General features: G+C 32.7%; 1 protein-coding gene across 2 annotated transcripts in view; it reads left to right on the forward strand.

The window, feature by feature from the left end:
* Positions 1 to 596: 596 nt before the first annotated feature.
* LOC105472980 (cadherin-10) overlaps positions 597 to 14,661 on the forward strand; it is a 164,762-nt gene continuing 150,697 nt past the window's right edge. Inside the window, exon 1 of one of the 2 annotated variants that reach the window (XM_011726559.2) lies at positions 597 to 979. The gene's annotated coding sequence lies outside the window, so the exon portion shown is untranslated. The remainder of the gene's footprint in view (positions 980 to 14,661) is intronic. The other variant, XM_011726560.3, reaches the window with a different exon arrangement.

A 14,661-nucleotide genomic window follows, 5' to 3' on the forward strand; every position in this document is an offset into this window, starting at 1 on the left:
GTCCACACACTCATTTGGGTATGAAACTCATATTTATGAGAAAAAAAAAGTTAATAAGAAAAAAAGGGACACTGTGTCAGGTTCTAACACTAATTATATATTTAAATTTTTAATAAAATATTTTATCTATAAAGTATTAAAATGCAAAGATGAGGCAGAGAAGACTGGCTCGTGGACATTCCAAAATGATGAGCGAGCTATGCACTCCTCTGACAATAAGCAACAAGAAAAGGGATTGGGAAAATCAAGCCTAGAAAGTTCCCTGAAAGCAAAAAATAAATAAACATTTAAAACCCCAACGAAAAATGACTCTGGTAACACATCAGATCTGGTTGCAATTTGACTTGGCGCTCCGATAATACGTGGATTTCGGTAGTCTGGTGTAAGGATGGTGCAGGAATATATATGCCAGAAGAACTATCTGTTTTAGAAAAAATTGCAAGAAGCAGTCCTGTTCCTGAGATTGCATTACGGACACAGGCGGATTAGATTGGGCTGATTACCTTAGCCTTGAAACAGAGAGTCTTTCTGCCCTGCGGGGGAGGGGACGCCTTTCAAGCAAAGCCCTCCTCTCGGATGCGCCCTCCCCTCGCATTCACTTGCAAATAGCTGTGTGCTCGCAGAAGCCAGCGCTTCCCCAGTCTCTAACCTTCCCATGGCGAGTGCTGCAGCTCTATCAGCAGAACCTTTCTCTCCGTGTGAGGAAGAGCTTTTTTCCCCCCTTTCCTTTTTTTTTCCTCTCCCCTGAATCAGAAGCACTGAATGAAAGCCAATCAGAGAGAGAGCTCGCCCCCGTTTTCTTCGGCTCCCTGCTGTCCAGAGTTAAAAGTGATGCTGAGAAAGAGCTTGAGTTAGATTGAAGTAGAATCAGTGATAGAAAATAACAGCCGAAAACAAACAAAAAGGGGACATAGTGACAATTTCTCCTGGGTTATTTTGACTGGAACCAACTTCCACTATCCAGAAGCTGATAAAAAAGGTAGGAAGACTTCATTCACCTCTTTTCTTTTAACTCCCTTAAGGGATTTTATATTCTTCCACTTGAGGGGGTGGGGGGGAGAGGGAGGAGAGAAATGTTTGTTTTTAAGTTGTGTTTAGCAATTATTTCAAAATAGTTATCTTTAGTACCTAAATAAATAAGCATACAACTCTATATATTTAAGTCTAGCAACAACTGCTTCGAGTATCTATATAGGCAATGTAAAGCTGGATAAATTATATATTATGCTCAACAGTGGGTCATGATATTAGAGTTTGTGAATTCATTCACTTGGAACAAATGCTAAAAAATATGTTATGAAGTGAATTTGTCATGCCCAGACTTGTTCATCTGTATTTTAAAAATCAGTTCAAGAGATAACATTGTTGGTGTGAACTCTAACATCATCTAACATTACTTTGCATTCCATATGAATGGATTCACTCTGCACTTATTCATAGTCATAGTTCATTGTACGTTCAATATAAAGAGAAATGACAGGCAGAAGACAGATTCCTTGAAACTGCCAATGGTCACTAAGCATCTACATAAATACAATAGATTGACATTCATCAGAAATAGAATAGGCAGAATTCTTATTTTCAATTTTATATCTGAGTCAGAAGTATGGGGGGGAGAGGTAAAGAGAGGGAGAGTAAATGCATGTAGTCAGCAGTTGCAGCATTTATTGTTTCTGCTGCAATAAAATCCATATTTTATGTGGTGTTAAATTAATGCAGCATATTGCAAGTATAAATGCATGTCCCCAACAAGTAACTATTGATAACACTGTAAGTATGGGGAAAAGCAGTAGTCTGAAATTATTTTTATGCCACTAAAATAAAAACCTACTGTCTCCTTATTATTGAAAAAGAGGAGTCTACAGGTACAAAGACAAATATTGTTTTAAAAATGATCTATCATCTTTTGCTTTGAAAAAAACAGATCTGAAAAAAATTGTAGTCCTTCATTCCAGTAAAAGCTTCTATTATCCCAAACTGCACATCCATTACTTCTCAGCTCTTTGGGGATACATTATTTTTTCTCCTCTTTTTTTTTTCTTGAAGGATCTATATTAAAAATAATCTGTCCTTCTGATGTTGACAACTGTTATACTTCAATGCATATGTTAGTAGACTTTCTCCCTCCACACCATCCCCCTCTCTATCTTCCTTTAAAATGTAGCTACAAGAGCTTCTCTGTGGTGAATAACACTTGGCAAGAGTGTGCTCATTTTTTAGGTCTGGTATGGTGAGGATTTTTAATTAGTAGAACTTTCATGAAAACATTATGTCATTGACAGAGCCGTATGTTCATTTTTAGTTAAAGTGATGAAGAAGAAAGGAAGAGGTTATGTCCTAGAAATATAGGTAAATGCTAAGTTGCATAGATAATCTGGCCCCTGCTCCCCCCAGTATACTAAATGTGGCACATATGTATTCAATGTGCAATGCATAAGGAAGGAATGGTTTATCTGGGGAGGGATGTGGTGAAGAGACTGGAGAGTGCACAAGTATAAACAGCGTGGATCTGTGCCTTAGGGACACATCAGATACAAACCCATTCTGATGATAAAAATATAAAGAAATGCTTCTTTCACTTTTTTTTTTTTGGCTGTGTTATTAAAGTATGAGTCAATGTCTGCTTTCATTAAATCAAATACTTCTTGGGTTTCAAATACTTGCTGTGAACAAATTGACTTCCCTGGTGAATGCATATGCCTTCCCTGACTCCAATCAAAGAATAGAATTCCATACACTTAAAGGTTTGGGGGAAAAAACCGACAAACAAAACCAAAATCTCTGGGAAATGGGAAAAAAGAAGGTAAACTGTATGAGCATCCACCTACATATGCATATGTGTGAAGTCAGTGGTAAATGGTTTGGTACCTGATTAATGCTCTAGGTGATGTTCTTTAATTTTATAGAAACTGCTTCTTAATTAGAACAGTACTATGCAGGTAATCAATTGAATATTTCATTGTTAGATTTTTACCCACACTGTGGTTTTCTTTAAAAAGGAAAAAAAGAGGATAAAAAATTGATTTTAATTTAGAGTGATATTTCTGACATATTATTTACAAAGTTAGTGTAATCTGGAAGAGGTATTTATTTATTTATTTATTTTCTTGTGAAAAATAGACTATTTGAAACTGGAAAGGTTAATTTCAAAATATGTGACTCTTGCATAAAAATAAGGTGAATTTCTTTACCTTTACTTAAGTTTTTATATAAGCAAATAACTAAGGCAAAGTATATACTATCTGGGGGTTTCTGTGCTTATGACTGATTTTCTGTTTCTTAACCTACTTTGCAGCAAGTGATAACGTGTCTTACTGGAATATGTCATTTTTATACCAAATCATTCCACTAGGCTGCAGCACAGCAATAGTATTGGCTCTGATGATGCTGATTCAGCAGCAAAGTGAACCATATTCTTGTTAAGTGTTATTATCAGTAACAGTGTTTCATAGTAAGCAATTAATACAAATCAGTGATGTAAACCCAAGTACCTCTAGTATAGCCCTTGGGCATTAAAAGCATTAGCCACATTATATTCTTATTTCTACTATGCAAATTACATTCTAATACTGTCTTCACGTTAGACGTACTTGTAAAATACTGAAATTATAAATAGAAAAACAAAAAGTATTTATGCCAGTTATAAGTAATTTTATGCAGATATTTGATCTCTAAATTTCAGGTCTATAAAACTCTACATTCGATTAACCCAACGTATTATCTGGAATAGTGTTTCAAAAGAGACAATTTACTAACCATATTATATATTTAAGAGTCATGTCTCGAAGAGATTGAAGTTAAAAACCAAGTAGCAAGAAAAATTTCCTCATCCTTCTTAGACTTATACTGAGCAATGGTAAAATTGATTAAGCATTATACTAAGTATAATATATGGTTCCTATTATGATATTTTAAGGAGTAAAAAGAAGAGTACTTGGAATGACACCATAGATGCATATTTGAAAAACTGAAAGTTAGCACAGACGAATCTATTTTTCTTTTCTTGACACTCATACAGACCAATGAGTTCACAAAAATATATTTTTTTGTCATAATTGCAATAATCTGAAATCTACAGAAAAAAATACAAGTCCTAAATTTAAAAGAAAATCTGCCTTTTTCTTTTCTGGTTGGAACCTTTGGATGATATTCACAAAGCATTCATATACTTTTCTGCATTTACCCCAATAAGTTCAACCTTCAAAATTACAGATTTTAGCTCATGCATAAGAACAAGGGACCATTTCAAACAATTACCAAGCAATGCCTGTTTCGTAAGATAACAATATCAGCTCTGGGTCACCTGTGCCCTCTTCTTTTCTGACTGTAGAGCAGACTCACCTCACTTGACATTTTGTTATGAGCCCTTGAGCCCTTTTACAATCCAGTTGTCCTGTCTTTCTTGAATAGAAGGGCATCTAAAGCATATAAGGCCATTTTGCTTTTCCCACACCTTTTTGTCGTCATTCACTTGAACTAACTGTACACACATATTGTCAAAAAATAAGACCCATCACATTAAATTTTTAGATTTCTGGGAATGTATTATTCTTAAACTAATATTAACAGTGATAAGTTGAAATAATCTGACCTGTTTAAAAAATTTTAATACAACTTTTGCTCAACTCTATTATCAATGCAACTTCTCACAAAGAAGTAACTCTTTTTTTTTTTTAAAGAATGAACGTGCTTTATTTTCATCAGTTTCTTTATATTTTTATCCTATTTCTTTCTTGCAGTGTATGTGATGACCTATATGCTTTATGACTAAGAGACGTTGGTTAAACATTAACCATATTGGAGTTGGAACTAAAGAAAGGGAAAGCTGCAAATTGAATAAGAAGGAGTAAAATAAAATCACATTTTACATCATTTTTGGAAATGAAATGTAGCATTCCTTCAAAATGATGCCTGCCTGTGGGAGGCTGAAATGCCTTCATATAAAAATCCCTTTCAGTGAAGGGATTCGTATCCTTAGAGAGTTTGTCAAAAACATTATAAGCACTTTACCAAATCACGTGGTTTCAATTTTCAATCTTTTTTCAAGAAAGCAGTCTTGATTCAACATACTCTTTATGATGCAGTGATATAAATTAAAGTCAAATGACATTTCAAGCTTCAGGACAGAATTAAACAATAGACTATAAGATATAATACAACATTGCTTCACAACAGGAAATTCAGCATTAAGTGACATTTCTAAACACTTGAGAGCCCTGCTGATCCCCATAAATTTAGCAGGTCATATTCTCACTCTCTCTCTCTTCTACCCCATCTCTCTTTCTGTAAATCTGTGTCTATTTCCATCTCCCTCTCTTTTTTCCTTTCCTCTCCTTCCTCATTTAAAACAATTACAAAACCCCTTGAATAAATGTCCCATGTGCTTTTAAAAAAATTACCCTATTGTAAAGTTATATTTCTGTAAATCTGGTGTTTTTTATGGCCAGTATTCTATCATCTGCCACATTATACATTATATTTATTGCATTAAACTTCGCATTATGGCACAAAGTATATGACAATTGGCTAGAATCTATTCTTTTAAATGAAAGCAACTCTTTTATAAATTTTGTAACGCTGAGGCTTCTAAGGAGTTGAAATTGGCACCAGTGTAGTTTACTGCACTAGCAAGCCAAGTATGGGAATTCAACATTTATTATTGAAGTGACTCCTTCAAATTGTCAGAATGTAGAATGTATAGACATGAATTATTATGCTCAATGCATAAGTTATTGATTAGGAATCTTTATTGATTTACTGTGAGAGAGGATATTGAAATGGTTTGACAGAGCCCTGATTTTTAAAACAAACATAAATTACATGTTTCTGGAAAGCAATGTTTCACTAGACATGTTGATTCTTCTTTGCTGCAAGAAACACATATTACCAGTTTGGAATCTAAAAATGAAATCTGGTATATAATGAGCAAATGTCTATTCTAGAGATTGTGGAGTAAAGAACTACCATTGCTTTTGTTTCCAGTTGGAAATTTGGGAAACAGAAACTATAACAATAATTGAGGTAGGCATAATATGTAACAAAATGAAATAATCAATAAATTGAATACAGTAAATATTCTACCTTGAGTTATTCTGGGAATTCTCTCCATGGTTAATGTAATATGTATAAATACAAGAATTAAAGTTGAAATTCAATATCATTATCTGAATAGATCAAAGGCAACCAATATATTTGCCCTAGTAATTGGAAAATTTAGAGTAAATTTTGTACATAATATTAATGTAAGCTTTTAAAATGCAACTGTTTTTCCTTTTGTAAAAATATAGCTCCACTCTCAATAAAATTAAGTCAAATAAACTTCCTTTGAAACCATTGTAAATTCTGGGATTTCTGAATTAAGGAATATTTTCATAATTATTAAAGCAAACTTCAAATTTAAATGAGGCACTATAATGTTTCCAAATAATTTGACTTCTAAAGGTGAATTTTAAATTAATAGGCTCATTTTTTTGATAGATTTGAAAATATTTAAACTACCTGAGGAATTTTAAGGGTTTTGTGTTTCCATGTAAATCTTCAACCTCTAAAGTGTATTTATCAATTATTTTATTTAAAATATTTTCCTTAAATAAACCAAAACATTAAAATTTTTATACCTCTAACTCAAGTGGTTTAAATCTATTGAGAATAAGATCCAAAACATGAATTACATGCTTTCAAAACCAACAGTGTGGTGTTGATTTGCTTTAGTGGTGACCTGAAGAGAATAAACTGTTGGAGTAAAATATATGTCAACTTATTACATCAAGTATGAAACTGATTATCCAAAGATTATCTATTAGCTTAGCCAATGATAATATGTTTTCTTTTCTTTTTTGACTTCTTAAAGCATTATACATTGGGGGTTATTCCTACTCTGTAGTATTGAACCATATTTTGTTACCAGAGTGATTTTTCAATATGTAGTCCCTGAAGAGTGAAATCCAGCAACATGCAGATTTATTCTGCCTGCATTTAGCTCCCTAAATGTGAATATTTCTCCATGAGTAGAAACTTACAGAAAAATCTTTATTTATCTACCCCCTCAACCAAGACTTTAGTTATTCCTTTGGAGATTAGTTAAAAAATGAATCCTAAGCACAGACATATACCTAGAGGCACTGTCACTTTGTCTATTTTTCCTTTTTTTTTTTTTTTCAACTGCTGAGTGAAGAGTAGAGGTTTTCTACACAATTTCTACACTAAAGAAGTTATTTCATCCCCTTCTGGATGTGTGGAATTAAAAATGATCAATATGAACTCTACCTTTTCTGAGACTTTCTTCTCTTCTAGCTACTGTCTTTTAAAATATATATCCTAGTTTTCAATGGTTAGTACTAGATAGTTCTACATAATATTTAAAAAATTAATTTATAAGCCTTCACTGACTTGAGAATAGACGTAAGTACTTGCTATCAATACTTTAAAAATGACAGAAATGAAATACTCCTAAAATCTAAATTGAGAAAAATATTTAGTAATTTTTTTTCTCCCCTTGGAGTTAGATTAGCCATCATGATGGTGTATGAAATCTGAAATCCAGCCCAGTGGAGATGTGAAAATAGATGAATGGCAACCATAATCTTGACTTCAGAGCAATGAAATTAATCACTTTGCTTTGTAGGTAGAGGCTAGGTCAAGCCTGTTTCTAGGTAGGTCCAAGAAGAAAAAAGTGTGGATGGGGGAGAGCCTTGTCCTTCATTGAAGCAAAATGAAACGTTGCACAGGAACCACTGTTTCCAGAAACACCATCATGGAAATTTGAAATTTTTGATAGTACTTAGGGGCTCAGTACTTTGAGTTCAAAATTCATAATCATTAAATAACTCTCTTTTGATTTTAAGGTATTATATGTTGCTATTTATTATTACATGTGTTATACATTTTCTTTTGCAGTTTCTATTATTAATTTAACTGATATCCTGGTATCTATACAACAATTTGCTCAATTTTTCTTTAGCTCCTAATTAATTTCACTCATTTTGGGAGAAGTTACTGTGAGCCATTCCCTTCTGTCACACCTGGAGATACGGGAATGAATTTAGTACAAATTTTGTCCTTGAGAAGAGGCAGGTTCTAATCTGAGATATTCATAATTAAATATCATATAATTTACAATGGAAATATCAGTAGTTGTGTTCTAAATGTTTCCATTTTTATGAAATAGTAGTAGAATTAGATGGTAGAACATCATTGGGCGGTAATGTACTCCTCCACCTAACACAGTCTTAAGTTTTCATCTTCCATTAGAAATACTGCTGAAAAAACCCCTCAAAAGCATTTTATTCATTCATCCATTCTTTCATTCCTTCATTTGCCAAGTATTCTTTAAGTGCCTACCATAAGCCAGACACTGTGCAAGCATCCAGAAAGACAAACTTGGGAAGAGAGAGAAAGAGAGAGAAACAAACAAAAGCCTCTGCTACTGTGAACCATTGTGTGAATAATCACATGACTTGTTATAGTCCAGCTTTGATAAATATAAGAAAGATAAGTACGAGGTGTGTTTAAAGTGACTAATACAGGGATCTAACTTATCTATATTTTTCAAGCTGTATCGTTGCATTTACAGCCATACCACATCGTTAAAGAAAATATCAGAGTTAGCAGTTTGGTTCAAGATATATTTTTGTGTAGCCTAAGATTTCTTCAGTCAACACCTGAGAATGGATTTTGAATGGATGTTTCCATTAGGAGCAGCCTTTTGGTTGGTGATATGTGGTGTACTTCAAATTGGCAACAGCCAATTACCATCTCGCAGACACGGGGAGCTATATGGGATAAAGCAAGGGCCCAAAGTTGAGTATACCCATCCCCATCAAGAAACCTACAGAAAAATTATGTGTCAGGAGGCCAAATGTATCCCAAATTTCTACTGCTAATTTTTTTGTTTTCTTTCTTTTTTTAACTTATTTAAGATTCAGAGGTATATATGCAGGTTTGTTATATAGACATATTGTGTGTCACGGAGTTTGGTATACAGAAAATTTTTATGAACAGGAGCTTTGTTACTCATAAAGTAATGAAAATAAGCACTTCATAGAAGCCACTGTGTTTAAAACTTGGTCACTCTGTGAAAAAGACTCTTCTATATAATAGTCTGTTTTTGTGAGGACACCGGATGAAGGTCATGCTTAATAGGAGACTATACAGTGTTAAGCCTACATTCTAGAAGCACTGAGATTTCCTTTCTTAGAAAATGCAATGACCCTAATCTAAGTGCTCTCACAAGGTCCTTTGACGGATAAAAGCATGGATCGTGGTACCAGAATGTCTGGATTTAAATCCTGGCTGTGCCACTTACCATATATTTCATATTTAATGTCACTTGTAGTTTTTTCTATCTGTGAAATGGGGTTAATAATTATACTTACATAATAGGGCAATTGTCATGATTAAAATAAGCAATTACTATAATGTCTAACAACAACACCTAATACACAATAGGTGTTCTAGTGCTACCTAGTACTGTCCTTGGTATTATTATTAGATGTTAATTCATGTGACCTATGCTTTTTCATTAATATTGAGTGTGTTGTATTTTTACCACAGCATTTAATATCATTAGGGCTATAACTTTAAATTATTTAAATATTTTAAATTATATTATGTAATAATTTTGTACTTGAAGTGAGAAATTCTTGTTTTAAGTCTAATTCTCTCACTAATTCTACTGACAATGTAATACATTCTTCATTCCGAATTTTATTTTTGGAAAAATGGGAGTTTGAACCATAACATTTCCAGGTACACAGTTGATTTATCTATTATTATAATTGGAAAGGGCTCATAAGTCCATGATTGTAACTGGAAAGGGCTCAATATAAAACTTTTGTAAATATATTCCATCTCTAATGGTTGTGAAAATGTCAGTTGCACAAAGACTTGAATGTAACCTGAAAACTTAAATTTCATTCTCAGAGAGGCATTGCATGAACTAGGGAATTGATGGATATGAATTTTGAAAACGATAGGAAAAACTTGAAACAGAGGCAGAGGAGGAAAAAATCATAAGAAAGAGTGAGACTAACTGTTGTGAGGTCCATGAGCCACATAAACTCACTCAGGTGAAACATGAGCCATTTCTGAATACACTGCAGTAATGGTTCCTTTCACAGATTCTCCTTCTTGAGGTCAGAGTAATGAGAATAAGAAAAAGAATGATGAACAGAGACAGTGCATTACAGAAATTATCCCATTAAAGTTTTGATACCTATAAATCTCAAGAATAATTCTGCAGTCTATATTACAAGCTGAAAGGTCAGTGGACTACTGATTTCCTAGACTAGGTCCCTGAAACTGTCTGATGAAGACATAGAACCTGCTGCAAAAATGTGAAAAATTTAACAGGTTTTATTTAGATCACTCATTCTTTTCATTCTTCACATTCAAGGGGATATGAAGATCAATTTGAAACTGTTTATTTTTTTTTCCTTTTTGTGGTTCTATTTATATGTTAATTTAAAAAGCATCTGGAATGGTTTCTACAGATTACATAAACAAATGAAAACATACATTGAGGTCATAAAATATACATTTATATGGGTTTGTAAATACCTTTTAAAAAGCTTTATTTTAAAAATCCAGAATTATATCACAGTTTTTTTTTCAGTTTTATTTATAGCTCAGGGATAATTAATATATTATTTATACCATTTACATACTGGAAGGACATACTTAGCACTTCATTTTATCCAATAACCTGTAAAGATGAGGTAAGCTATAATAGAGACTCCTAAACCTAGCTAAAAGGTATACTTTGGTGTGCCTAGTAAAATAATGCTTGTATTTGCCATAGCTATGCATTTACATCTATTATCTCTTTAATCATGTATTATCTGCTTAATCAGAGTCACAGTTATTGTTTTTCTAATCATTCTGATTAAATGCTGTGGCCATTTCATAGGATTCTTTTTTTTCACAACTTCACTATAATATTTGGCAAAATAATTTGACCTTATGGCTTATTCATCAGGATGGCTAATTTAAAATATTCTATTAATATTACACACATTTTACATTTAGTATAATTGATCATCTAGATGTATGTATACTTTTATAACTGGACTTCACAAGGGCTAAATCTTTGACATACTTTCTCTTTAATTTTCATATTCTTTAATCATAGTACAAAGTTTGTTAACTTGCATCTATTTTGCTTTCATGTAGTTGGAAGTAAAGTGAGAATAAAATTGTGCAAAATTAGAGGAGAAATTAATTTTTAAAGCCCAAGAAATGGTTACTGAATAATTAATTATGCAGACTACTGAAATAGTCATTTCTTTTCAAAATCCTTCAAATTCTTTAAAGGTTTTCAACCATTTCATGTGTTGTTTTGAATGTCTGAAGTTTAAAACAATATAAATTAGGCTTCACAATGTCATCAGAGGGTTGAGATGAATTTACGTTTTTGAAGTATTGACCCATTTATAGGGTAAATAGCTGCTAATATTTCTGGTAAATTTCTATTCACTTGTCCAAAGGGAAAATAACATATTTCGGTGTTGAGAGCCACCTTGTGGTCATATTGAGAATTATTATTCTATGGTACACAATGTTTCTGGCTTTAGATGTTTCTCCAAGTGAACATTGCACTTGGAAGCATTGATGTGAATTACACAGATGTGAATTTACACTAAGGGTTATAAGATGGCATTGAAAATGAATCATTTTTAAATGAATGCCATTTAATGTTTACATATTGACATGAATTATAGCAAATATTGTTTTACAAAATCCACATGAGATCTTTTAAACAATGTTTTTGAGGCAAGATATTATTTTTAAACTAAAATATATGACTGTGCAGTTACAAGTAAGTTCTAATGACTCATACATTTAACCTTCTCAAGGAAAAATTCCTTTCAGAATCCTCTGGTGTTCAATGCAAAGAAACCAGGGACTGAATTATTGTTATTTTTGCATTTTGTAAAACTTAAAAGTAAATATGCTACCTACAAGAAAAACAGAGAACTAATACCAGCAAACTCTGGTCATTGAATGCATTTTTCAGTGGGTTCATTGGAAGTTCAAAGAGACAAATTTGTTTACTTTTTTTTTATAAACTCTGAAACAATTTATGTTTACTTTGTGTAATATACATATTCACCAAATATCAAGCCTCTTTGACTAGGTTTTTTTATAACGTAGTATCGTACTTGCAGAGGAGTAAGACCTGTAATTACTGCTTGTAATTTTACTAGGATGTACCTATACTTAAAAAGAAAATAATATAATTATTTTCTAGAAAATGAAAATAAGCACTGACCTAGGTATTTAAGTCAAGAATAGTCATTGATTGCTTATGTGGTCTTACTCCTCGTTATTTTCTTTACTTTATTATCTGAAGGTAAACACGAATTAATTTGATCAAAATAAATTTTCTTTGTATATAACTCATAAGACTATATGAGCACAAAATTTTCCCCTACTTTATTTCTATATATATAATTATCTCTAGTGATATCTATTTATCAATCGATCTGGATACATTTATGTTACATCCTAAAGTATCAACATTGTCCTCCTCATCATCATCATTATCATCATCATCATCATCATCAAAACCTGAGTAAAACTTCAGTTGTGACATTGGACATGGAATAGCTTAATCACAATTACAGGATACCGTGGGAATAGGTTCTGTATCACCCATCTTTGGGGCACTGGGATGATTTGATTTAATTAACAGAATAGACCTCAACGGGAACTAAAGACACATTTATAAAATTGCATACAAATCTTATAACAATGATCTCTATGTTATGTGTTAAAGCTATGAGTTGTCCATTGCTATTAGGCAAATTATTTTCTCTAGTTTGAACCTGCCATACTGCCCTTTAATGTAGAACAAGTGGTCAGAACATGTCATTTCTCATGCACAGCCCAATAGTCTTACTGAAAACAAAGATTACTTTGCTTCCCATTAAACCATGCTCCTTCTGTCAACAAAAGTGCTTCTATTCTGAGAGATATTACTATTGATTTGCTTTTATTCTCAAAAGACTGATGGAGTTTTTTTCTCTGCAATGCTGCACACTAGGTATTATTTCAAATGAATATATAAAGCATTTATTTCAACCTCAAAGGGGAGACAGAAATTGAAATAGCATATATAAGAGTATAGAAATGTTTAAAATTTGCATGCAACCTTTTGATGCTGTCATAGTCATATGTAGTGCTATATTTTAGGGCAAAGGTTTTTTGCAGAATAAATCGTAAATGGATCATAAATATAGAAAGAAGCATATGAAAGCACCTCCCAAGTAAAAGTAAAAACCAAGAAACAACCCAAAATAATTTTAGCTAAAAATATGTACTTCCTTCTCAATTTTTGTCTAAAATATAGCAAACCTGTTTATACAAGATAATTATCCTCAAGTGATAAGGGAGATTTTCATAGTCAACCATCACCCTGGGATCATTTTTGAACTGCTTTTCATTTCTCACTAACTTAAGGCAAAAAATGTATTTTCTATAAAACTCAACTTTTTTCTCTCAAATCGAATTATTTGACAAATGAATTTAATTCTCTCTGTATTTTAAAAATGATCCTTTCCTTTTGATTCTGACTCCACACTAAAGAAGAGGTTCAAATTACATCTTTCCTTCACAAGTCAACAACATTTCAGAGTTTTCATATATATATTATAAAGTGTGCTCAGAACTTGAGAAATGGATGTAGATGAGTTTTTTTGTCCCCTTTCTCAATGAAATGGAAATATAGTAGGAGAGAGTCACTTTTTAAAGTAAATACATTGCCAATTATTTAGTGTTTTGCTTGCAATATGAATGGATTTTCAGGAAAATGTGGAGGAGGGAACATGGTCATTTACTCATGGGAAGCTGGAGATGGACTTGAAAGGTGAGTACTCCTTCACTGTGTATTAAATGAAGCTGATGAGCCAGGAGGCATGGCTGTCTGCAAATCCAAAGACCTAGCTGAGCTGATCTTCATGCCTGTATCTCCTCCCCCTCCAATTCTTCCTGAAATATATTGTTCTTAATTGATTTTTTCCCACAATTATCCATTCAGTAATGTGTACTGATTTTTTATAAAGAAACTACAGAAACTACAATGTATTATGAAAATTTCACAGAATGGTACACATATAGGATATTATAAGAATTAAAGTTGATGGCATACAGTGTTAGGTTTCCTTCAGGGATGAGATTAACCTAAGTCCTTAAGGCAGTGACACTTTGTGTCACTCACTAGCTCAGTATTTACCCTGGGCACAATCCCATTTCCAGAGGCAGTACTGCATAGTGGTAAATTGCTCTCACTCCAGACGAGGCAGATCTACTAAGAGTTTTACCACTTCCACCAAGGAAGGAATGTGAAAATTTGACCAAATTATTCAATCCAGCTAAACCTCATTTCCCTTGTCTAGAAGATGGGACAGTAATGTTGCTGCCTCCTAGCTCTGCTGAAAGGATTAAATGAAACTTACAAAGCACTTAGCAGAGTTTTTTTTGCAATTACAAATGCCTATTAAATATTATCAGCATGTATTACTGCTTACTAGGTAAGGGTCAAATTTTTTAATCTGTTCTAATACTTTCTTCATTGTATCATTCTCTGCCCCTCTTGTAATTTGCCTCATAATATTGACAAATAGACCAGTTTTTATTTCTAGGAGTTCTGTTTATTTATTTTAT

The sequence above is a fragment of the Macaca nemestrina genome, chromosome 6 (assembly GCF_043159975.1).
Source record: "Macaca nemestrina isolate mMacNem1 chromosome 6, mMacNem.hap1, whole genome shotgun sequence".
NCBI lineage: Eukaryota > Metazoa > Chordata > Mammalia > Primates > Cercopithecidae > Macaca > Macaca nemestrina.